The sequence below is a fragment of the Balaenoptera ricei genome, chromosome 16 (assembly GCF_028023285.1).
Source record: "Balaenoptera ricei isolate mBalRic1 chromosome 16, mBalRic1.hap2, whole genome shotgun sequence".
Taxonomy (NCBI): domain Eukaryota; kingdom Metazoa; phylum Chordata; class Mammalia; order Artiodactyla; family Balaenopteridae; genus Balaenoptera; species Balaenoptera ricei.
Window position 1 is genome coordinate 41,985,349 of NC_082654.1, and position 26,969 is coordinate 42,012,317.

The window sequence follows — 26,969 nt, forward strand, 5'->3', positions numbered from 1 at the left end:
TTGTATTTTAAATTACTACCAAAATATTATAACTTTCTATATACAACATAAAACAAGCATACAGTGTCTAGAAATGGTCTTTTTCTAACAAGAATGTCAAGTCTTTGAAGGTACACTAAATTTTTTTTTTCCTGAATAAGGTCACTATGATGTTAGGTTAAAGTTACAGTAAGCAGTTCAAGCGAAATGCATATTGCTTAGATTTTAAAGCAAGCAATTTTTACTGTTTAATTAAAATGTAAGTATAAATGTGAAGCTATTGCACCAACATTTATAAACACTTCTTGGAAATACAGATAGCAAGTAATGGAATAACTGATTTAAAAATAATGAAAGGTTGATGTGATATGTAAAGTTTGGGAACAAATCAAAAATATCTTTAAGAGATGTCAAGGAACATGAAGAGCAAGCTTTATTATTTGGAACTTGAAAACTTAGAAGCAAAGCAAACTATTTGCATATAATGTAGTACAATGAGCATTTGTTCATAAAAGACTCCCAAAGTCTTAAAACTTAATACATAAACCAGAATGAAATCCATTAGGTAAATGATTTAAAGATGTTCAAAGTAGCTTATTGAGAACTGCTAGATACTCTCACCTGCATTACCAAATCATAAACAAGTTTATGCAAAACTGTGTTCTGGGTAACTCACTCTTATGGCTCCTCAATAACAAGCTCGGATAAGGCAGATCAAACCTAAGAGATAAGCACCTACCCAAGAAACATAGGTTGCATGAAATCGCCTTGCAAAACCTTGGGTGCCAACAGTTAATCCAACTCCAATGAAAATACATAGTAATCCAATGGTAATATGTGCACAGCAGCATCTTCAAGGAAGTGCACTACCCACAGAGGAAATTTTTTTGCAGTGTGGGCATTTTACCACAGAGTGTTGAACCTCAGTTCTATCCACAAGAACGTGTTTCCACAGTGCCAACACATGACTCTTGTACCTTCTGGTTGGACTGGTAATGCAGGTTGAGCTGGCTGTTCTTCAGAAATAAGCATTACTGGGCCAAGGTTAATAATACGACTACAGTTGGGTCTTGGACATCCTATTTGCTGTGATGTGTCCTTACAAATGAGGAGACAATTACAAGGGCATCTAACATACTTCTTCCCTGTTGGGGGGTTTTCGATTGGCGTAGCTTCATTGCAAAGCGTGCACTTAACCACATGCTGGTGAAGCTTGCCATCCAAATTGATGAGAGATTGGCATACGCAGCAGTTTATTACTGGAATACCACAGGCATCTGGACTGGCAATGGCTGTGTACGGAGGTGGGAGTTCCACTCTGGGGCTGCTTTCTTGTTAAGTATGGTGGGGCCGTGGGAGTGATATTTCCAGAATGGGATGCGGACAGCAGAGGTGAGCGTTTGTCCACCCCATCAGCAGCCATGACTGCAGCAGGGGCAGCAGGGCTGAGGGGAGGCCTAGTCTGGGGTTGTGGCTCCACTTGGAGGCGGTGTTAGTGCTACTGCCACTGCAGCCGCCTCCCAGACATTTTTATTTTATTTTTTTTTAATAAATAAATTTATTTATTTGCTTATTTATGTATTTATTTATTTATTTATTTTTGGCTGTGTTGGGTCTTTGTTGCTGCGCGCAGGCTTTCTCTAGTTGCAGCGAGTGGGGGCTACTCTTCGTTGTGGTGCGCGGGCTTCTCATTGTGGTGGCTTCTTTTGTTGCTGAGCACGGGCTGTAGGTGCACGGGCTTCAGTAGTTGTGGCGCACAGGCTTCAGTAGTTGTGGCACGCGGGCTCAGTAGTTGTGGCTCGCGGGCTCTAGAGCACAGGCTTAGTAGTTGTGGCACACGGGGTTAGTTGCTCTGTGGCATGTGGGATCTTCCCAGACCAGGGCTCGAACCTGTGTTCCCTGCATTGGCAGGCGGATTCTTAACCACTGTGCCATCAGGGAAACCCCCAGACCTTATTATGTCTTAAAAATGATTATTTGAATAAAATTTGGGAAGTACTTAGAAATTGTTGGAAATTTACATAAAAAATATAATTGCACCTCTTTAGTACAAAAACAGGGTAAAGCAAACAGCCTAAATAAAAAAAAAAAAATTCTTTTTAGGGAATTCCAAGGGTTCTATAAAAATGTAGAATACTGAACTAAATTGGATGTTTTTCCTCTCCTTGGAATTCAAATTTATTCTTCTTTTTTATTATGTGAAATTGACAGCATTGATGTTCTTATAAGAACTTTTTTACTGGTTAAGTGTGGATGGTTAAATATAATATAAATAAATCTATTTAATATATAAATTCAAAGTATTAGTAATAATAAAATTTAAAAAAGAAACTAAAGATATTGGATGATCCTGGCTAGCAACTTATCATTATAGGACCTGAAATATAACAACTAGGAAGGATAAGGAACGTTAGCCTGAAACGACATTGCCATCTCAACATATCAGTTTTATGTGACTGTCAGTAATTTTTCTTGAAGTAAGGTCTTGGAAAAGAGCAGAAGAAATGCTAAAATGACATATAACACTAAAATATGATTTTTTTAAGTTGGAGAATATAATGGGAATAAAAGAAAGAGGCAAATCTTAATAATAAGCCCACCACCTACCTGATTATACTGGATCCCTAACTAAAGAACACTAGAGACAATCAAGGAAGTTCATTTCCACATATCATGATCATATGGTAATAAATCAAATATGATCAGCTGTCACTTAACCAAATATGGTAAATTAGAGTTTCATCTTTGGCACTTTGAGGGAGAAGAAACAAAAGCTGCCATAATTTTTAAAGATACCACAAAAATTAATTCTAAATATCATGCAACTATAATGCTGTTTTAAAGAAATTTGAAGAAATGTGCTTCTTGTTTTTTTCATGGCTGTATGTTGGTTTGAGAACTGATGGATAACATATTACAGGGGCTATACAATAATGTAAGGAAAGTTCTAAAAATATAACAAAATGCTGACAATCAAAAGGTTACTAGAAATTATAAATATGAAGAGAAAATAGCCCAAAATATCGACTAGATTCTAAAAATTGTTTAAGAATCATCAAGCAGTTTATACTTGTGAACATGTACCATAGGTGGTTGCTTACTTAATTACAAGATCAATTAAATATATTCATTTAATCCAGAAAACAGAAAACCATTAACCTTCTGGAGCTTAAATTACATAAAGCAGTTTCTAATAGTGCCAATCTGTCTAAAGCTAGAGAAAAGAAAACACACTTTTCAAACTCTGCTTTCTAGGAGAGAAGAGTCATGTGCAGGCATGGGTCATTTTTCAGGATTTGGTCAGGAAATAGCTTGGGTTGGCAACATCATGTTGTCCGGGTGATGAAGAACAATGGGGAACATCCACAGCAACGCTCTCCCAAAGGAGAAGGAATTGCGGGGTGCTGGAATTTCAAAAAGAAACAATTGTAGGGAATGTATATTGGGTAACTACATAATATACTCAATAATTTAAGCCATTAAAATTGAGGTGATTGCCTAGAGGGAGTATGTAAAGAAGAATCAGTGAAAGCAAATAGTGGAAGATTCCAAATTTTAAGGAGAATATGAAGGAAGAAAAATCTCAACAAAATATATAAAAAACAAATACAGAATTAAGAGGAAAGGTAATAAAAGGGTTTTTTTGGAAGTAAAGAATATACAGAATACCAAAATTGTTAAGGTGTATATAATTTACAAAAATAAATGAAGTAAGATAAAGGCCAAACAGATCACTGGATAAAAATTATTAATTCATGTTGTGGTCAGATGGCAATTAATATGCCCTATAGGCAATTAATACCTGCATTCCTAAAAGGTCATATGTGTTTTGCTCTTGTCTTTCTCATTTTTCTCTTGGATAAACAATTATATAAAACACACACAAGAAAACACGTGCCAAGCAAATTTGTGAAATATTGCATAGTATATCCTGTACTGTATAGTATGGTAGTCTATACACTTGTTAAATTTATATTAGTACTAATTAAGAAGTAAATAGAATTAACATTCAGTTCCTCAGTTGCACTAACACAATTCAAATTTTAACAGTCTCATGTGGCTAGTGGTAATCCTATCGGACAGTGCAAATATAGAATATTCTCAACATTGCAGAAAGTTCTACTGAACAGTGCCGGGGAATTCACAATGCATTTTATCATATTAATGGTTCTGAACAGTGCATAAAACAAAACAAACAAACCATGGAATGTTATTCAACTGTAAAAATAAATGAATTATTGATACGCACAACCACATGTTTAAGTCTCAAGATAATTATGCTGTGTGAAAGAAGTCATACAAAAAGAATAAATATTGAATGACTCCATTTGTAAAACACTGTGGAAAATACAAATCAATCTATAGTGACCAAAAACAGAGTAGTTGTTGCCTGTGGAGAGTGTATGTGAGGAGGGACGATAAGAGACATCACAAAGGGCGCAAAGAAACCTTTAGATGTGATGGATATCTTTACCATCTTGATTAAAGTGATGATTTTATGAGGTGTATATATGTTAAAACTTATAAAATTGCACACTTTAAATATCAGCAGTTAATTTTATGTCGATTATACCTAAATAAAATGATTTTTAAAATATGTGTGGAAGTTTGGGAAATCAAACTCACAAATGGTGTAAAGAAAACCAGAAAGATAGCGTTCATCCACATGGTAGAGGTCAGAAAGTGCTTGCCTGGTGATGGGTAAAGGGGTGAGGTGGTGGAGGAGGTTGCTAAATCTAGTAAGGATTCCCCAGAGAATATTTGGGACAATGGAAAAGTTCTGTATTTTGACCTGGGTTTGTGCTGCACAGGACTGTATATGTTTAAAAAGCCATTGAATTATACATTTAAGACTTGCTTATTTTACTATAAGATATGTTACTATGCAATGTATTGCAGAGAATGTGGAGTAACTAAAACTTTCAGAAACTAATGGTGGGAGTGTAAATTGACATCAACAAACAAAATTGTCAGTGTTTACCAACCATATAAACCAACCATTCCATTTGTAGGCATTTATCGAATAGAAATGCTTTTATGTGTGCTACAGAAAACTTGGGAGAGACTATTCCTAACAGCACACTTTTTAATGGCTAAATATGGAAACAATCCAAATATTCATTAACTGCAGATTGGATAAATAAATTGTGGTATATTTATACTATGGAATACTACACAGCGATAAAAATGGATGAACTGGCGCTTAATGCAAAATTGAATGAAATTTGTAAATGTAATATTTTCTAAAATAATTGATGTAATAGAATAAACATAATAGTGTGTGATTCAGTGTATATAATGCTCAAAAGTCATCAAGACATATATGGTGACAGAGTTAGAAAATATATTGGGGTATATGTTTGGTAACTAGTGGATATGAAAGGCAGCTTCTCGAACCTTATTACTGTTTTATTTCTTAATCTGAGCAATGGTTATGCAGGTGTGTGCACTTTGAGAACATTTCTCATGATGCACATTGATGGTTCATACACCTTTTAAAATCATTTGTTTACTTTAAAATATTTTGAACTTTTCATATAATTCAATATTTTTCCCACACAGTATGTTTAGTCAGACTTATAAAGCAATTAAGAAATTGAATTAAATTCTTATTATCTTGCAAAATACTATATACCTACAATAAAGTTGTTTATATAGCTGTGTTACAGACTGAATATTTGCATCCCTCTAAAATTCATATGTTGAAATTCTACCCCCCCAATGTGATGGTATCGTGAGATCCAATCTTTGGAAGGTGATCAGGTCATGAAGGTGGAGCCCTTGAGACAACAGGATTAGTACCCTTTAAACAAGAACCCAGGAAGCTATTGAGCTCTTTTTTCTGCCAAATGAGGACACAGCAAAGATGGCTGTCTATGAAACAGGAAGTGAGCCCTCACCAGACACTGAACCTGCCAGTGCCTTGATCTTGGACTTCCCAGCCTCCAGAACTATGGGGAAAAAAATGTCTGTTGTTTAAGCCACCTATTCTGTGGTATTTTTGTTATAGCAGCCTCATGGGCTACAACAATGTCTGATCTCACAGAATTTAGAAATGGAAGAGGCTTTTAATACAATTTATGGAAACTAAACTCCTTACTTTTAAATATGACTTTGCTGCTGTCCAGGCAGGCTAAGTCACAGGGGTGATTAGCTGCAAAACTGGGGCTAGACACAACTTCCTGACTCCCATTCCAGCGGTGTCTCTAAATAACTGTGTATCCTGATTAACTCTTTGGGGTCTGGTATTGTTGTAGGCAAAATGAGGTGCGAGAGGATGGTCATGTCCCAGGTCTCAGGGGAGTCCCAGGATGGGCCGCCAAGTGAGGGTCCTTGGCTTCGCATAGTAAAATGAAAGCAAGTTTATTTAGAGAGATACGCACTCCATAGATTGAGTGTGGACTGTCTCAAAAGGTGAGACGTGGCCCAGAAACATGGGGTGTTTAATTTTTACGGGCTGGGTAATTTCATAGGCTAATGAGTGGGAGGATTATTCCAACTATTTTGAGGAAGGGGCAGATATTTCTAGGAATTGGGGCACCACCCACTTTTTGGCCTTTTATGTTCAACTGTCATGGCGCCTGTGGGTGTGTCATTTAGCTTGCTAATGTATTACAATGAGCATATAATAAGGCTCAAGGTCTCCTGGAAGTAGAATCTTCTGCCATCTTGGGCCTAGTTGGTTCTAACCAGTTTATGTTATAACCTGTTCTTAATGGTTGTATCATTCTTTTAATGGTTGTGCCCTGCCCCCTTCCTTCCTGTCTCAGTATGAACTTATAGGAGTAATGGGAAATAATTTCCATCTCTCCTGGTTCTTTTTTCAGTGAATTTTTACAAAGCTTAAACAGTAATGAATTCATTTCAGTATTTAACTTAGGATTTATATTTTATACATTTTAAACTTAAGAATGTTTGGAAGAGCTATGGCAATTTTATCCCCATCCATTAGTCACCAAACTGTATTCTTATTTTATTCAAATAATTTCTTGAAATTCTTACAAAAAATTTTGTACAAATTTGTACAGTTTGTCCTGGTTGGAAATCAATTAGTAAATAAATTTATGTTTCAATAAAACTGTGAGTACCTACTGTGTGGCAAGTACCATACCAGGTGCTTGGAGCACATGATGAATGAATCAGACACCATACCTACCCTCATAGAGCTTACAGAGTAGTGATCAATTCAGACATTTGACACAATATCTCTCTGTCTCTCTGTCTCCATCTGTCTCTCTCTATCTCTCTCTCTCACACACATGCACACATGCAGACACACACACACACACACAAACACACAAAGTAAGACAAAAACTGGAAAATGCTATAAAGGATAATTGAAGGAGAATGATATGGGCAACAAGAAAACCTAGAGCTTAACAATTTTTATGAAGATAACAACTGTATCCTGAAAGAACTTATACCACCTTAAGTTAAAATATATGTGAACATTTACTTCATTTTTCTGTCACATGATCATATATAAAACATATTTTAGAAGACCGTCCCTTCTTTAAACCAGGTCTTCAAAATCAATGAGGACATTATTAACATTGTCAGAGAGTTAGAATACAACTGATTTTCAAAATATTACATCTGATATTTATAAAGTTCTCTTAAAACTCACCACCATTTACAAGGATGGTTTCAGTTAATAACATTAATGTTTCGTCTTTTCTGCCTGGACTAAAGTACCTCATAATGTATCCAATTTAATTTACCTGCTGAACAAATTGTGCCTTTTCTTTTAATTTATGCACAAAATGTTTACTGTCTCATTAATCAAAACATGTCAAACCACATTATTAACTCATGGAAGAAAATCTCATTGCCCTCAAACAGGTGTCATAGACATTTAGAGTTTCCTTTAAATCAAGTTTCTGTGAGTATAGATGCAACATCTCTCATTCCAGTTTTACTTTTCTTTTCAAATGCCAAAATCAGAATCTCATTTAGTTTTTAATACTTCCAAGGACAAAGATGAATCCAAATATGTATTCAAATTAAATACTTTGAGAATTTATATAAAGACTTCTTGTCTTTCACTTATGTATTCATTCATTGAATGTGTGGTGGGGGGAAGAAAGAGAGTGAGGGTAACATTGGAAAAGAAAAATCTGGAGGATGAGGTTCTCTAGGCAGAGGGTATAGTAAATGCAACAACTCTGAGAAAGGAACATATTTGTCATATTCAAGACAGGAAAAATCAAATTTTACTATATGAGAATGAATGGGGAGAATAGTAGAAGATAAATGTAAAAAAATAAAGATTAATATATATAGGTTCTCATAAGATATGGTAAGAACTTTGTATTTTATTCTGAATGTGAGAGAATACCAGGCAAAGAGTTTGAAAAATGAGAGTAACATGATCTTATTTATATTTATGAAAGATCACGATGGCTGTGTGGGGAATAGCTGCAGAAAAAGAATCATAAATGAACTAAAACCAATTAGAAATTCATTGCATTATCTCAGGTTTAGTGTGATTTGGACAAAAGTGGTGTGGATGTTTAGTGAGAATGCTGAAAATAGGTCAGAATTGGGATACATTTTAGATTAACAGCAACAGAATTTGCTGATGGATTAGATGTGGGTTGTGGAAGAAAGAGAAATCTGGAAAGTGCCTTCTAGATTTGAGACAGAGGAATTTAAAGAATGGTGGTACTATTTACTAAAATGGGGAAGGCTGAGAGAATGGAGGTTTTCAGGGAGGGAAGGACATCAGGTTTTCTGATTTGGACATGTGAATTTTGACATGATTATTAGACATCAAAATAAAATGCTGTGTTTGCATTTGGTATTTAAATCAGAAATTTAGGGGCAAGAATTTGACTTGAGATATTATTTCACAGCCATACCATGGTTTCAGGTTTCATTGAAGTTTTTTTGTTGTTGTTGTTGTTTTGCTTTTGTCCTTTTTTGTTTTGCTTCGCTAGGTAGAAGAAACCTAGATAGTAAAGGAGAAATAGATAGATAGATCTATACATATATATATATATATATTTTTTTTTTTTTCTTCTTCTTCTTTGGCGACTTCTGTTCTATCCAGCTTCTTCCTGAAAAAGCAAATAAACAAACATTCAAGAGAATACATTTTTACTCAATTATACTAAAATAGAAGAAAGGGAAAATCAGGAATCACACATGTAAATTTAGAAAAGACATATAAAGTAGACTAAATTTTAACTTTTGAAGGGAAATTTTTATGTTTGGCCCTAATGTAAATTTAACACTATCTCTTCAAACGTATACAAAAGTGAGGTCACCTTAGCTGAAAAGATTGGGAAATAAAGGGAAATAGAGAATTAGGTAGTAGAGTAAATAAAGGGCAATAGTGTAAGTATATCTATCTAGACCATGAGAATAAGCCTTAGAACCCATATTAAATATCTAAATCATTGTTTTTTCTTTTTTCCCAATTTTTCATGGGATTTAGGCGTGTTGGGGACTTAGCTTGTCCACTAACCAAGGTGTATTACATCATTTGAGATATTGCTGCTGGTCATCACCTTGAAAACTCATGATTGGATTTGACTTAGTGTAAGGTATGAATGGACCTGAGTAGTGCAGGGATGAAGCCTATCTGATACCTCTGGTGCCCGCCTCACATTTTCTTGGTCTCACCTTTGATTTCATCCTCATCCTCAGCAGATATTAATGTCTGGGCATTTACTCACTTTGTGCTGTAAACATCTTACACAAGCACATTCCTTCTACCTTATATTTGTTGCCTTGAGGTTTCTCCAGTGTAGTGAATACCAGCAGAAGACCTCTTGGAATTGGGAGTGAGTTAATGTCCTGAGAACAACCTTCAACCAGTGGAGGGAAAGAACCAAGTGAGACAGGTTTCTCTCTGTCCTTATGTGGATAATGCTCAGAGGCATTCTATATGCTCTTCAGAAAATCCCTGGTGGTGTTAACCCCAAATGCTCCCTTACGTTGGTTTTTTCTCCTTTTCTATTTCATTCTCCTCTGTCCTTCACTTTTGTTCCCAAGGTTTAACTTCCAAAGAAATCTCATACATACAAGTCTGTGAACAAGGGTCTGGTGTTGGAAAACCTTATTTCTACCTCTCTCTCTCTTTCTTCCACAAAGATACACACCTCACACATATCCACAGCCCTAAAACAAAAATTCATTAAATTACTCTTTCCCTTACATTTTATGCTGTCCCCTGATATTTTCTATTCTTTTCTCTCTTAATTTCCTTTTTATTCTTAGACATCTAATATAGTCTAGTCTATTCTGTTTCACTAAATTTATTTTGCTTCATGCTAAATTTATCTTACTACACTAAATTTATTTTACTAAATTTAATTTACTATTTGCTATTGAGTCATGACCCTGCATTTGAAAAAATAAATAGTCTAAATGGTACCAAAACAAACCATCAGCTCAGTTAGTTATATCAAAATAATTCCTTGGTTCCATGACAAAGAAGATGGCAGGCTTTTTTTTTTTTTTAGAGGTAAAGACCATCTCTTTTTTTTTACACTACCAATACCTAAGACTAGCAGAAAGTAAACAGTTACTGGCCACTTACTGTTTTCTATCTGCTTTATATGTAATATAATTTTTAGAAATACTCCCCTAAAATCCACCCCAAAAGTTTTTTGTTCCACAGCAAAAACTGCTATTTTCACTCTTCTCATCCTCATTGTACAGATGAAGCACAGAGAGGCAAGACACTTGTCCATAATCATACAACTTGTGACTATGCTTTGAATAAATTGGCTATAATTTTTATTATGTAGTGCGTTATTGTGATATAATATTTAAAGAAGACATTTCTATAATTGGTCCAGACACAATTTAAGCAATTAAGAATGACAGACTACTAGGCCTGATTTTTCTAGCATCAGCAAATTAAACTGGAAACAGTGATTTCTAGAACCTTTTAATCTTTGTGGTTCCAGGGTAGGGTTGGCCAAATAGCAACTTTTACATAAGATATTGAAAGTAGAACTCAAACAGAAATCATTGTTCTCTGAAAGTTGTCATGGTTAGATTCCATGACCTACAGAAGCAGAAATGTCAGTGGATTCCAGATTGATCTCATTCTTGTAAGCTCCCTTTGTGTCCAGCTCTTTTACCAGACAGCTAGTCTTGGTCACCAAGAGTAGTCCAAGACCCATCATGAGATGCTTGACTGTAATTCTGAAGTCTTCTTCATCACAATTCCACTTTAGTGCCTAGATGTGTTTGCCTTCTCACTTAACTGGCTGGTGATGCCTCTTATAATTCAACTCCTTTCAGATTTTTACTTCTCCAGCTTTTCCCATAATTGAATAAGGTCTAATTCCTATAATAAATGTCTTATCCTAGTGTTCATAGTGGTTCTGCTTCTCTGATTTAAGTCTGAGTGATATACCTGTCAACATATATTTATCCAAGAAAAAGTAAAGGCCTTGATTTTGTATTCAAAGATAAGATTTTGAAATTTTGAAAATATGATATTTATTAAATGAAACAATTATTTTGGAAAAAATCAAAATGCAAAAAAATGCACTTCTATGTTTATGTAATGGCTGTCATTCAGGGGATTTATCACATGTTTATTATATTCTACTAATATTTCTGCATAAGTGGTTTTTGGTACTCATATTGCCCAGTGATATAGAAAAAGGTCACTGTGAATAAGAGAAGTGACCCTCGTACTATCATTCAAAAGTTCCCAAATTGTAGTCACCAGGAAGCTTAAAATGCAACAAGACTACTGTGAAAGCCAGTTAAGAAACAACACTCAACTTTTCTAAAAAAAAAATCAAGTCAGTGAACAGGCATATGCATTATGATTTAGGTTTATTTATCTTTATTACAGAAAGGACTTCATCAAGATCTATTATACATTGCTATTTATAGCAACATACATCTTGTTTGAAGTGACATACATGAAAAATAATAAAACCAAATAAATCATTAATAGTATTTTAAATTGCTTCTTACAGGTGCAAAATAATATAAATTAGAATTATGGTACTAATTAATAATTGCAATAATTTTTATAAGTATAAGCAGATACATTACAATGCTACATATGTATATATGTATGTGAATGACTACATATATGTATACATTCATAAATTTATATATTAAATATCTATCATGGTGAAAAAATATTTCACTTTTGTGTTATTTTCATTTATTAGATATAAAGGCAACAAGAGGACACATATCCAAATAAGTGAACAAAAATATGTCAATTATATAATTGACTTGAGATGTCAACAGAGTTGTCTAATTATGTTCTATGAACATGGAAAATGTTAACAGAGATTTGTAGTTAAATACACTTGGAAAAGCTGGGTTAAGCAAAGCTCAACAGATGTCATTACAAATACAGGGCCAATATGCATGTGGATTTACAAAGTAGAAGAAATAGTACAGAATTTCCCAAGTTATTTGATCATAACTTTTCTTTTATAGAAATGTTCTACTAAATATGATTTGGTTCATCTTGATATAAAAAGGAAAGGTAAATAATTGTCCTCTGCTATCACTTCTTTCCATTGCCACTCCAAAGAAAGATATTTTCATTTTCTGTTAATAAAAATACGATAAACTAAATTGATATATTCTTTTTTTATTTTGCAATTATAAAAATAGCTTCCGTTCTGCAGTTAATTGTTTTAAATCTAAAAGTGATGATATGGCTCAGGGAGAAAAAGTTCTGAAGGTGTTTTGTAAATGTTTGGAAAATTAAAATTAAACCCCTAGACTGAGAGTGAGGCGATCTCTCAAGTTAATAAAAGTCTCAACCTCAGTTTGCTTCTGTAAAATATGAGGGCAGGGTAGTTATCACCATGGTCCATTCCAGCTCTATCATCCTCTGCATTTACAGAATGTACACCATGGTATTCTCTAGGTTTATAGTTTTCACTTATGAATTACAATCACCAGTGAAAATTAGGAACAGACTGAGATGGAGACTCTGCTCCTAAGTCAGTATTTTCCTTTCTAGAACTGAATATTAAAATTGCTGACCAGAGAATTTTACCCTTGTGAGGATGAAATTCAGGTCTATTAAAGCACATAGGAGAACTATTCTAGTGACATAGTACTGTTATTTCCAAAAACATATAGTCCTTGCTTAACAGAAAAATGAATCAAATTTCTCTAAATCACTATTTTGTATAACTTTCCTAAACCAAAACCAGCCGGGCTTGAATCTAGCAAAAGATGCCCCAGCACCAGTTTAGTTTTCAATGAAAACAAAAAATTGCAGGTAGAGCCCAATTTACAATACTATGTCCCATTTGTCTGAACCTTGATATATCTGTGCTTATTTTTTTTTTTTAACATATAAATGCCTCCTTATATGACGTGGCATTGGGGCATGTCTGTCATATAAAATAAATAAAACTGTTTCCCCCACTTATCTTCTTTTTTAAAAAGATAGCAAATACTTTGATAAAATAATTCTGTAAGCAATAGTCATGCAAAATATCTTTTCCTCTACTTTTTTTAAAAAATAAATTTATTTATTTATTTTGGCTGCATTTGGTCTTTGTTGCTGTTCGCAGGCTTTCTCTAGATGCGGCGAGCAGGGGCTACTCTTCGTTGTGGTGCGCGGGGGGCTTCTCATTGCGGTGGCTTCTCTTGCTGTGGAACACAGGCTCTAGGTGCGTGAGCTTCAGTAGTTGTGGCACGCGGCTCAGTAGTTGTGGCTCACGGGCTCTAGAGCACAGGCCCAGTAGTTGTGGCGCATGGGTTTAGTTGCTCCGTGGCATGTGGGATCTTCCTGGACTAGGTATCAAACCCTTGTCCCCTGCAGTGGCAGGCGGATCCTTAAGCTCTGTGCCACCAGGGAAGTCCCTTTTCCTCTACTTCTAACAATACATTTGCAAGTTAGAAAATGGGTATGGGTCTAGTAACAAATAAAAGGATCTGCCTTTCACATTGCTTTCTCTCTTCTCTCCGTTTTTATATTTAATTGCAGCTCTACTGAGTCTTTCATTTTGTTTGTAAGGTGGTGAATTGGATTCCATAAATCTTAATCAAATTAACATTGCCCTAAAATGTAATTAAAGCAATCTGTAAATGGCTGCCTCTAAAAGACATCTTTGTATAATGGAAACAGTAGTAAGTGGTCTATTCTCTGAACTCAAACACTCCCCAAAAGATAAATTACAATATTTTGTGAAAGCCATCTTTTAATTACATGGCCATCATTAATCACCTAGCAAACAATAGATACTGACAACTTAATAAAAATGCCTAATAGAAATTATTAAATCAGTTGTATGGTCCTTTTTATGTGAACTGTGCTAGTTTCATAAGACAGCTGAATGTTCTTAAAAAAATCTTAATATTTGAAATTCTTATAGCTCTATTAATTATGACCCTCTTATCAGTGATCCATTTATATGCACATTACCAGGGCTACTGCCGCTTCCAGATTCTAAGACATCTGGGTCTTCTGTAGCATTCTCCACTAGACAGTGTTTCTCTACTACTGCTGCATGCACAGTACTTCTGGAAATCTTGCCACCCACTCACAAGCACACAAAAGTATAATAGAAGATTTTCTGTAGAATGTTTGTGTATTCAATCCTCTACTCTGAAAATGTTTGCATTTCTGTCTCTCCAAGTAAAATTTGAGTTGACTAGTTACACCCACCTTACTTTATTTATCTTTATATTTTTTCAATGTGATTTGATGGCGGGGGCAGTAGTAAATCAGTACAAATTTAACTTCATGAGGGACTGGAGACTAAGTTTAGTCACATAGGCAGTCAGCCATGCGCATGTGGTGGAACCTCTTTAAAACTCTAGAGATTAAGTCTCAGGGGAGCTCCTCTGTTTAACAATACTCCATGTGTATTCACACATCAGTGCCAGTAGAATAACACTGGCCTGACTCCACAAGGAGAGGAAACCTGCACTAGACTCTGCCCTATGTGTCTTTTGACTAATTTTCATTTGCTACAGTAATAAACCATAACTGTGAGTATAACAGCTTTCAGTGCGTTCTGTGAGTCCTTCCAGTGCATTAAACCTGATGGTGGTTTTGGGAACCTCCCCAACTGGTAATTGGTGTCATAAGTGAAGGTGGCCTTTTGTGGACTGTTCCCTCTAACTAGGCAATTGTATAACTCCTCGTAATGGTGAGTTTCACATTTTATTTTATTAATGTACTCCTTTTCTCTTTAAAGGAGTATCTTTTGATAATTCAACAGACACTACCTGTCTGTTGTTTTCCTGACCCGTGACACTTACTGATTAATAAGACCTACTTAAAGGACCAACATATATAGATATCATATTAGGGAATTGTGCGAGAACTGTGTGGCCTGCTGAGGATTGAAGATGGAACAGAGAGGTGAAAGAGGATGATGAATTGTTTTTCACAAGTTAGATTAAGAAAAAAAGATTCAGGGAATATGTAATGCAGAAACTGAAATTTCTTGAGAATGAATGTTTTCTTCAGTATCTAGAGAAAAGAGATAAATAATTTGAATTCAAAACATTTCTATTTTATTTGGAAAGCATGAATTAGAGGCATGGTGGGATGTGCTGCCAGGAAGAGCTGGTCCAGTGGGATTTAGACAAAGCATACAAATAATTACGTATTTCATTTTTCAGAAAGATGAAATCATAGTTTATCAGCCAATAAGTAGTTAATAAAAGTAAAAAATATATATATATATTTTGTCAAAATAATGAGGATGTGAGAAGTAGGAAATTTTCTCAGATACTTAGATGTTTATAAAGAAAGGGATAACAAAGATAAAATTATTACTCAAAAGTGGTGGGAAACCTTTCTGGAAAAATAAATAAAATAAGTCTTTAAATCTAGAACAGAAATACCACCAAATAGTCTCCCACATTCGATTTATACTATGGATACCTTAGTCATTGATTGACTAACATTTCCCACATGATTTAGATGTTTCATTTTATGTAGATGTAATCTCAGAGTATGTAAAATAGCCTGAATGCTTTTGGAAGTTATAAAGAAATTCAGACGTAATCTCTCATCTTGTAGTTTAAATTTTCTAATTGTTGGCAAGCCATCATTTCATGGGCATCTGCTGTTTTTCCCCCAAGTAAAATGGAGAGCCATGTGTTTCTTGAATGTGGTAGTTACATTCCTTGCTGAAGGCATGTTTTCCAACTTTAAATGGATTTTATCTAGACCCATACTCAAGAGTCTCTAAGCTCCTGTTCTTTCTTTATTCTAGCGAATATGAAATAAACCTGGAAAGAAATGAGCTCATTATGCTATTCCCTCTGAAATAAAAAGAACAGCAATACCATTCGGGCAGAAGCTGATTTTACAGCTTAAGGCATTTCTTTTAGGGTTTCTTTATATTTCCTCTGGAGCACTAGTATGTGAACTTGCTCAAGTTCTCCAGTCTACGTCAGCTCCCTGTTAAACTTTTAAGAAGTTCTGATTACACCTGTAAAAATTTCCCCCAGAAACAAAGATTATGTCCTTAGCATTGACATCCTAACAAGTTATTGTTATGGAACTTACCTTTAGTTTTTGCTACTCACCAGCTTCACTACTAAGAGCTCCTGAAGAGACTATTTTTGTGGCAAAAGCAACTAATGGCATCCTTGAAAAATGATTCTTTCCTACATTTTTTTTTGTTTGTAAGAAGGAAAGGACAAATATAGTTCAAATTTAGCTAATATTCCTCTAAATTCTCATCGAACCATATTCTCATTATGTCTAAGCAATTCCCACACTTAAAAGCAGGAACGTTTGATAGAGTATATTAATTGTTTATTTTTCCAGCTTTATTGAGGTATAATTGACAAATAAAATTGTAAGATATTTAGAGTATACAGTGTGATGATCTGATCTACATATACATTGTGAAAGGATTTCCCCACCCCCATCATTTGAAAATTGCATTGTGGGGTTTCTAGTGACCAAAGTATAGTATTAGTGTGAGATGATAAGGATTTTAAACATTAGGGCATTTGATTCTGGGATTCAAGAAATTGTAATCATTTTAAGACCCAAAATACTAGAGGTTTAGCTCTATCAAATGATATTAAAAACCATACTGTAATCATTTTGTTGTCAAGAAATAAAAATGAATACTCTGATAACTGATCTTTTAGCATCAGAAAATTAATATTATTTGATACTTAGCAAATATCTACTGGTAGGAGTAATGAGGAATCTATAAATTATGTGAGATATTGTCTCTGCTCTTAAGGAAAATAAAACATTGAGATTAGACCTAAAAACAATACCGAAAACAATCCTAAAAACAAGTGGTAAATAATGATGATAATGATGAGATAACTATGATACATAGCACTTACTGTGCACCGGGAACTATTTTTAACACTTCAGTTACATTATTTTAATTGATTATCACAAGTCTAGGTGTTATTGTTATCTACAGTTTAAGTAGAAAGAGGTTAAGTTTTTTAAAGGTTGCACCGCTGGTAGATAGCAGACTGAGATTTAAATTCCAGCAGTCTGGCTTAGGAGTCTGTTCATTGTCAGAAATTACAAGACAGTAAAATCATTGACAGCGAAGAGGTAGAACAAAATAGAAGAAAGAGCACGATTTTAGTGCTAAGAAAACCTAAGACTGAATCTTGGCTCCACTGTTTTTAGCTGTGCACCTTAAACTGACTGCATCTTAGTTTCATCATTCATAAAATTTTAACAGCTAACATATCTTAAACACTTACTGGCACTCGTTCTAAGCAATTTATATGTATTATCTCATTTCATACTTTTAATGAGACCATGTGATAAAAACTATTATTCTTCTTCCATTTTACAGATGAGGAAACTGAGGCCCTGAAAGTTTAAATAATTTGCCTGAGATCATATAACAAGTTGTCCCCCCCTACCAGGATAGTGTGTCTCCGTATTATACTCTCTTAATCACTATACTGTTAAGCCCTAGTACAACGCAGATGCTCAAAACAATGATGGTTATTTCCTTATTGTTATTTTATATGTAATTATACATAATTGCATTTTGTTTATATACAGAAATGTGGGTATCAGTGTAGACAGAGCAACTTGCATGGGAGAAATAAGACATGAGTCAATACTACATCAGCCAACAATTTAGTTAACTTTGTGATGCAGCCTTTGATTAACTTCAAACACTCATAGTTCCAAACTCATCCAAGCTACACAAGATAGCCACCGTAACTGTGTGCTGATTGAGGACCTCTGCACTTTATTGGCCAAATCTCAGAGGGACTTGTTTGAGTTTTACTTATAAGGGATTGTAAGAGAATCATGGTGTTACTGGAATATGTTGGTAGTCTTGTCTTCCTTGTGTTCCTCATGAGTAGGGTGATAAGGGATGTCCAGCCAGCTGCTGGAGGTGGGATGACTTGGGATAGCTAGAAAATGACAAAAACAGTTTTTCTCAAAAAAGTTAATTTCTCTCCAGTGACTACAGCTTAGAAGAGAAAGCTAGCTTATGAAATCATATGATTTAAATTATTAAATATATATGTATGTATATGTGTGTATATGTGTGTGTGTGTGTGTGTGTGTGTATAGTGTGTGTGTTGATTTAGATGTGTGTCTGATTTGTTGTAGAAAAGTAATTTGCCTTACTAGTTGAGATACTCACTTTTGAGGCCTGTGTTGTCATTTTAAGAAGTTTGACTAACAGAGGATGCCATTCTGTGAGGGAAGCTCAAGCCACATGGAAAGATCACATGTATGTGCTCTGGCTGACAGAAGACAACCACCATTAACCACCAGACAAGCAAATGAGGAAGCTTTCAGATCATATTCCTTCCAGCTATTGAGTCACTCTGAGCAGTTGAGTCTTCTCGACTGACATCCAAACATCATGCAGCAAAAAAAGAAGCCATTGCTTCCGGGGCCTGCCTGAATTCCTAACCCACAGAATCTGTCAGCCATGAAGATGTGGGTTCACTTGTTACAAAACTGTGAAAAGAACTATGTCAGGAATGACTGAGATGTGACATAAGGATGTGACATGTTTGCTGCCTGTGCTGGACTTTTGCTGAATACTCTAAATTAAAACTGCTGAATAGTTGCTGAGTTGCCAAAACGAAAGAATAATGCTGAGAACTGGACTTTTTCTGGCCTAAAGAAAATGTACTCTTCCCTTGTAACATTGAGATGGGTTTTATAACCTGATCATATGTATAGAACAGTTTTACCCTCCAATCCAAATTCTTGGTAAACAACTTGTGTAAGCCTGCATTAACTTTTCCCTTTTTCTCACTAAAAACCCTACTCATTTTCTTCTGTTGGGACACTATTCTACATTCTTCCAGAATCTGTGATCCCCAATTTGCAATTATAAGACCCCAGATAAACTGCCTTTTTGCCTCTTTATTGTTCATGGTCCTTTTGCTTGACAGTACAATAATAGCTGCAGTAGATAGGCAATGACAAAGAGGATGAGTAACTACTCATAACAAGCTTGTTGAGCCCCATATACATAGTCCTGGAGTGAAAATCTCAAGAGACGCAGCTTGCTTGCTGGTTGTAAATATGGTATTTTTGCAGAACTCAACGGGTGTTGATTAAACAACAAAAGAAAGCACATTTTATGTCTATTTGTAGTCCTTCTTAAACCTTTTCCATTGCAGGCTTTTCAAATTACAAACAAATACTCTTTGTGGAAATTAAGCAATGAAACTTTCTGTCAAAACAAAAATAAGACACCCATCTTTCTGTATTCACTGCATTAGGATTATTAGGCATAAACTATTGAATTCAGTACCTTCTATACATGAAATTCAGCATCTGCTTAGAAAATTCAATTACTCTCTTGAACTTGATAGCATAAGATGGTTATGCTATCAACCACAGTTTAACAGTTTTAGTAGTATCATAATATTTGATTAAGTATTTACCTAACTCTTACCTTGTCTGACCACAATATTAGTAAATGATGTTTCTACTATTAACTTTAAACAGATATCACACTTTTCTACTTGAAATATTAAGCTAATTTCTACTTACTGTTTTTAAAATTCAGAGTTCAAAATTATGTGGTTTACCTCTGGAGAATTATTGATCCTTTGAAAAGTCAAAATCAGTTGATACATTTTTCCCAAAATCATTATAGAAAAATCCCAGTGCTATGTCTGTGGACAAATTTAAGAACCCTTTGCTTCTATTGAGTGAATAATGGTAACAGAAGGTAAAAGTTTACTGATTCTTCTGTTACAATATATCATAAAGTGTCCATTTACATTTGTTCCTAAAAAATGAGAACAATTGCATTAGGGCAGCGATCCCACCTTTTTGGTACCAGGGACCGGTTTCGTGGAAGGCAATTTTTCAACGGACAGAGGTGGGGGATGGTTCAGGTGGTAATGCGAGCCATGGGGAGCGACAGATGAAGCTTCGCAAGCTCACAGGCTGCTCACCTCCTGCTGTGCAGCCCCCTTCCTAACAGGCCGGGGACTGGTACTGGTCCACAGCCCAGGAGTTGGGGACCCCTGCATTAGGGAACTGCTTTCAATTGTAAAAGAAGGTAGATTATTTTATTTTCCATTGCCTCTTTTGGGTGGTTGAGCTTTAGTACAAAGACCTCTGAATTTGAAGTTGGTAGGCCTTAGTACAACCCTGATACCACTGGTAACCTCAGGAAAGCTAGATAAACTCTTTAAGCCTCAGTTTTCTCATCTATACTTGAAAATAAACAAAACAATGCCATCAAAATCACGTAGGTTAAATAAGAGTGTTTGACATGACCTCATATATTGCCCTTGGGAAGAACCAAGAAAAAATTAAAAAGGCTACAATTCTTGCTATGAAATGTAAATATAACCACAGGTTAAAAATCTGGGAAAGTGTCTTCTGGGTTGTTGGATTTTATTAGGCAGATTGTTCATTGTACCGTGAAGCCCCAATGGGAGTAATGAGGGGTTTGAAATCCAGCTCACACACCACTTACTAGGTCACGTCCCCTTGATTGGGGCTGCTTCTGTCTAGAGGAGTTCACACCTTTTTTGCTAATTACTAGAAAGGCAGCATAAAGGCCAGCAGTGCCCTGTGTTTCACAAGCTAATAACCCAATCATGGACTCAGATAATTTCTCCATGAAAAGTTTCTTCAGCTTAAAATAATTTCGTATACTAAATAATTAGTTTTGAAGCAATGGAACATATGCTCACCAAAAGTAAAGTCAGAATCAAACTACTTCTCTACCATTGCCTTAAAATAAACTAATTAGAAAAAAATACTACTTCATATATACAGTGATTTAAAAATATAAGTTAATATTAGAAATAATTTTCAGAATAGGATATAGTACTTTAAGAACTGCTGCTCTGAATGTTATTAAATTAATTAATCCATCTTTGTAATCAGGTCTATGATTGCTATTGCACTCAGATATTTATAAACTATCCCTTTTTCCCCTGCTTGAACCTATTCTGAACCCCATATATGGCCTCTTTAGCAATCAGGTACTATCTATGTTTGATGGTGGACTTTGATATTTATAATAGTTTTTGTTTTTTGTTTTTCTATTTTTGAACTTGTTTTGTCATTATGCTTCAGTTCCATGTGTGGCTTACTTCTTCACACTTCTTAATCCATTCTTCTCTGTCCTGAGTATATCTGAAATGATTGTGATTTTTATCCAACTCTGAAACAGCCACATGCAGAGTTATGACTTTCAAAACTACCCTTAGCCAAAAAGAGAAAAAAAAAGAAAAAGAAATAAAAATCAAAGAAATAAAATAGTGAATAAATTACATGCACCACTATACTCAATGAATATTTCCATGGAGTATGAGGTAGTTGTCATAACTATTGTTTTTTTCACAATTCATCTCTGTTTATACTCCCCTCTTATTCTATAAGTAATTATATCTATATTTATATGTAACTGGAATTACAATCACTTTCTAATTCTAGCATAGCAAGAACATTACTTAATAACTTCATTTGCTGCTCATTGGAGGACGTTTAATTGGATCCGTGCTGGAAAGAAAAAAAACTGTTTGAATTATTGAATATGTTGACCTGCAAATTAGTAACTCTAAAGAAGTTTTAAAGTAAATGTGGTACATTCAATTCTGTCAATAACTGCCTTTGCAAAATATGTTTAGAACTTTCCCCCCATGTATATGAAATAGCTGTTATATCTTTCTTACTTAGCCTTACTAGATTAATCACTAAATCTGTTATGCTCTGTGCTGCAATTGGATTGATCTTTTTTTTTCCCCTCTTTACTTTTACGTAAAAGTAAGTGATTCCTGCAGGTATGACACATGATGCAACAGGGACACAACTCTCCCTCTCTAGGTTTATTGTCAAGGATTTAGGACATACCCTTTTAAAAGGAGCTCTTGTATATATTGGTGAATTGTAAGCTTTGGAAAGCTTGAGCAGGCATTTTGGAATTTCTTTTGGGAATTACTGAATGAATCAATAGTTATTTAATCAGAAGCTGTTGTCTGTTGGACCCTTTCTTTTGTGCTTGGGACATTAGAGTTCCATAAATAGATCAGTAACTGCTTATTGTATAAGCCACATATTCATTACTTCATTTCTACATTGAAAACTAAGTATGGTACATAGTAATCAATAGATAGTGGTTTGAAAATGAATGACCACATTAATGAACACTCTTTGATTCTTGAAGGGTCAGGAGAGAAAAATGATATTTGTAGTTACTATATCAGGACCTGCCCTGAGTAGGTAACTCTACTTTCTAGGAACAGCCACAATTATCTAACTCTAGAGTATATCTACAAACTTTCTGAATAAATGGAGCTCATAATCACGAGGCAGAAAGTAAAGACTAAATTGTGATAAAATATTTAGATCGCTATTTTCATCAGTGACATAGAATGGCCAAAATTTAATTTTTCTTGGAACATTACCTTTTTAAAAATTTTTGAATATCAGGTAGCTCCAGCATAATATTCAAAATTAGTTACAAAGACCAAAATAAAACAAAGAGTAAGCATTTGTAACCAAGAGTAAGTGACATTTTCAGGTTATTTTATAAAAGGAAATATTTGGCTTCATTATTACTATGTCATATTAACTATAGTGCCTAAAGTATGAATAGCCCTGAATTTTGAACTGGTCAAGGGAAAACAAACAAACAAACAAAAAACAGGACAACCCTCCTACTTTCTTTCAATATTCTGATACCACACTACAGTATATACTAGCTCAAATTAATATAAGAAATTTCTGACAAGTTTATTGATATGGAATAAAATAAATTTTGAAAAATTCTGTTGTATAAGGTATTTACAAGCTTATAATTAATAGTTCCATGCTCAATACTCCTTAGTAGCATTTCAACAGTAGAAATTGAGAACATTCTATTTCTTTCGGTATTTGATTATAGTTACATCGTCATTGATCTTAATTAAGACAATTCCATCCTCTACCAAAATTAAACCTGCCAAAGTTAAAACCTGCCAAAGTTAATAGAACTTCTGTTTTTTCGTTTGTGAAATTAAGATAATACAACATTTTCATAAAGGTATTTGACGAATTATATTAGATAACATATATAAAGTGTTTGACGCTCATATAATGTAGTGACTAATAACTTCAGAAACATCATCATTATTATAATGTTTACTGTATTTTTCATTCTAACCACTCATCCATACAGAATTTGGCCCTGAAGAAAGGAGCAGGATCTCTAGATTAGTATAGTACAATTCCTGTACCCTGGCTAGTTTTTTTTTGTTTGTTTATTTGTTTGTTTTAAAATTATATATAATTTCCAAGAGAACATTTAGTTAGAATAGAAATACAACTATTTAAAAACTTGGGAATTATTTGATTGAGTCATTATAGCCCTCAAACAACTGCAAAAAAATTGCAAATATTGGAAAAAAATGGTTTTCCAAGAAGATATGTTCAGATCAAATTCCAATAAGGAAGTTGCTCTCTCCCAAAACTATTTTTGTGGTATGCCTAGGGTAGACAGTTGTCTTCTCTCAGGAAGTCAGTTTAAACTAAAAGTCTTCTGTGGGGCTGACAACCTTCCCCTTGAAATAGTCCTCCAAGTCAGGGAGGTTACTGGATTCACATATTAAGAGCGCCCTGAGGCGTTGTCTGTCTAGCCCTTTACACCTCTTTAAAGAGTTCACCTCCAAAGGAGGGAAGTGTTACGACCTCTATATAAAGCATTTTGGAGGACATTCAACATTCATAGAAACATCTTCAGAATTGCTTTCGTTTTGCCGTATTATACTTTCCACAGTCCCTTAAAGTCTTCCTTATACTCCAACTTGTCTCTTATCCAATATGTTCTCTAGTTGTGCTTTTGTTTGCACCACCATTCACCTTGACACACAAATTGATGACTTTTCCTAATTCACACTTTCCTCTTTGGCACGTTTTGTTTTAAGTACTGATCATAGAGGTGCTGCTACTCCTCTATTAAGCAAAAATTTAGGTCTATATACTATCTTTCAAGCAGCTGTTAATATAGCTTATCCTGTGGATGAACTGTGAACACTAAAAATAATTTGGTCAAGGCATTATCTCTTGTTAGGCACACTGACAGATTGTTCCCCATCAAGCCAACTCATTCATCATCTCCTCATGAATACAACATGAAAAGAAAATAGAATAAAAGCTATGTTTAAAAATATGAAAAAGTGAGATCTAATAGAGTGAAACATTTTTTGAATCGCATGCAAAAACTGAAGCCAATATTAACAGATTCAATAGCTGGGGTCCAGATGCAACATTATTACTGCAATAGCAAGAATAACTTTATCTTCTATATCCCTCTTAGCTTCCTTCTGAAGTACACAAATTCTCCCCCCCTTTTTTTTTTTTTTAAGGAAATTGAAGATTCAGTAAATTTTACCTATACTGATCTCTTTCTCCATAATTGAAAGGAGAAGGTGATTTTCTGGGACTCTGATATAGGCTTTAGTTAAAGGTTGGGCACCTCTATTGGCTAAATTTGGTCGAGGTGACCTTAAACGTTATCACTAGAATGTGATTATATTTTGTAGGATTTTAAAGGCACAAGCTAAAATAATTCAAAACAAAAATTCTGTTGTAGCATTCAATCTCACAAAGACCTTAGGCTGCTCCTGTCCCAGTTGCCTAAGGATGCATACTTCATACTGGGTTCACACTTGAGGACTGGGCCACTTTCCTAATTACAGACATTGATGTAGTATGGTGTACTGACCCAACAGATCTGATCCTTTAAATATATATATTAGCCCAGATTAGACGAAAATGTACTCTGCTTTTCATGCTTTTGAAATTCAAGTCAGAATTTTTTTTGAGGGGTACAGTATTATTATCCCATTAGCTCCTCTAGCCCTGGAATTGACTCTAGATCAATTCCTGGTCTTGTCCAATTCCAATTTTCCCCATGTTCTCTAAATCCATTACAGTCAAACCCTACAACTTATATGAATATGTGTTTCAGATATCTAATCATTCATCATTTCTCTATAAAAATGAATGGGGTGTCAAATAAAGGGAAATTATTTTTGAAGGCCATTTATCAATATCATGATATAGGAGACATTAGACAGAATATAACTAGTTGTGTAAGTTTTCCAATTTGGTTTAGATTTATGATTTCTAAAATATTCTGTTCATCTCAACTAAAAAGTTTAAAAAAATAAAGATAAATGACATTTTAAAATTTAATATTAACAAATAATTAAATTTATCCTCTTGCTAAGAGTCAATTTCAAAGCATATTGACTTCATTTGTAGTTTCTCTAACGTTTTCTACCCAATGGATAGGGCCAGAGGGCAGTAGTAGTTCTACTGGCCAGCTCCTGGGCATAGCCCACAGTCAAATCTGTCACTTAAGATTATTTAGGAGCAGAGAAAAACCCGGGCACAACTGTAAAGTAATTAAAGCTTCCTTCTGAGTCTAGCCAACTTTTCTTCCAACATTCATTTCCCCACTTCTGGCTCATTATTCTCTCCTTCCAGGCACGTGATGCCACATGACAACTCAGTCCCTGCCTCTCTGAGGCATTTGGTCAGTGGCTGGGAACGATACCTTCCTGTACTCTTTTCCAATGAATAAATAATTGCCTTAAGACAAACTTTAAGAAATATATTTTCTAAGAGGGCAACTTGTTATATTTTATTTTCATTTTAATAAGGGATTCATCAAATCACTATGCCTTCAATCAAGGAAACGATCATCTGCACATGGGCTTTTAGTATCACATGCAGAATGATCTGTGGGTCATTCCCACAAATTACATAATTTTGGCAGTAGCCAATTCTACTTATGCTTTTGAGTGGTTCTATTAAAGTTGTTTGAAATCAAATAAAGTTCCATGATTCTATTAATTACCATTCTAGTTCATAGGAAATCAAGTCTATGGCATACTAGTTTGTCTAATAAACAACTTATTGTTTCTAACAAATACTGTACTTTTCTAGCTATTTTAATATTATGAACCTGTTTGAGTGAAAACTGAGCGTTTATCAGGCAACTACCTAGACTAAACAGGCTAACTTTATTTTACTCCCAGTGAAAGGACTTTCTTTATCAATGGGGCTGTAGTGGAAAAACAAAATGGAGTGATGAGGCAAAGAATAAGGGGCCATTTTCAGGTATTTAAAAAAATCAAAATGAGATAATCGGGAGAGAAGTGCTTGATTCACTTCCAAAACCACTCAGACTTGTTCCAAACATTTAGTAACACAAAAAACAGAGAAATGCACATGCAATTGCTGAATTCTGTGTTGTCCAAATCTAATTAAATATTTAAGGATGTAATTTTGAGCAACTATGAATAGAATGAGACTGCATTGAGCACATCAACATTTACACCAGAAGAATGTGAGACTCATAATTCGAGAATGTGATCAGACACTCAGCACAGGGATTATGACTCATAGTCAGGCCTGGGATAGGACAAGAACCTGGTGCAAGGGTCACTTTGAATCCACTCTTGTGGACAGCTTTATCTGTTGTCTGGTGATGGAAGAGTCATCGATAACAGCAGTATCATATTATACTTCTAACTTCATGTTACTTATTAAAAATAACACTAATAATTGGCATCTATAGAATCCT

At 34.7% G+C, this 26,969-nt stretch overlaps 1 long non-coding RNA gene and 1 pseudogene across 1 annotated transcript in view; one reads left to right on the forward strand and one right to left on the reverse strand.

Annotated features, from left to right (window-relative positions):
• LOC132350211 (uncharacterized) overlaps window positions 1-26,969 on the forward strand; it is a 403,110-nt gene that overhangs the window by 27,599 nt on the left and 348,542 nt on the right. The gene's annotated exons all lie outside the window — the stretch shown is intronic.
• LOC132350914 (type 2 phosphatidylinositol 4,5-bisphosphate 4-phosphatase-like) lies at window positions 626-1,402 on the reverse strand (annotated as a pseudogene).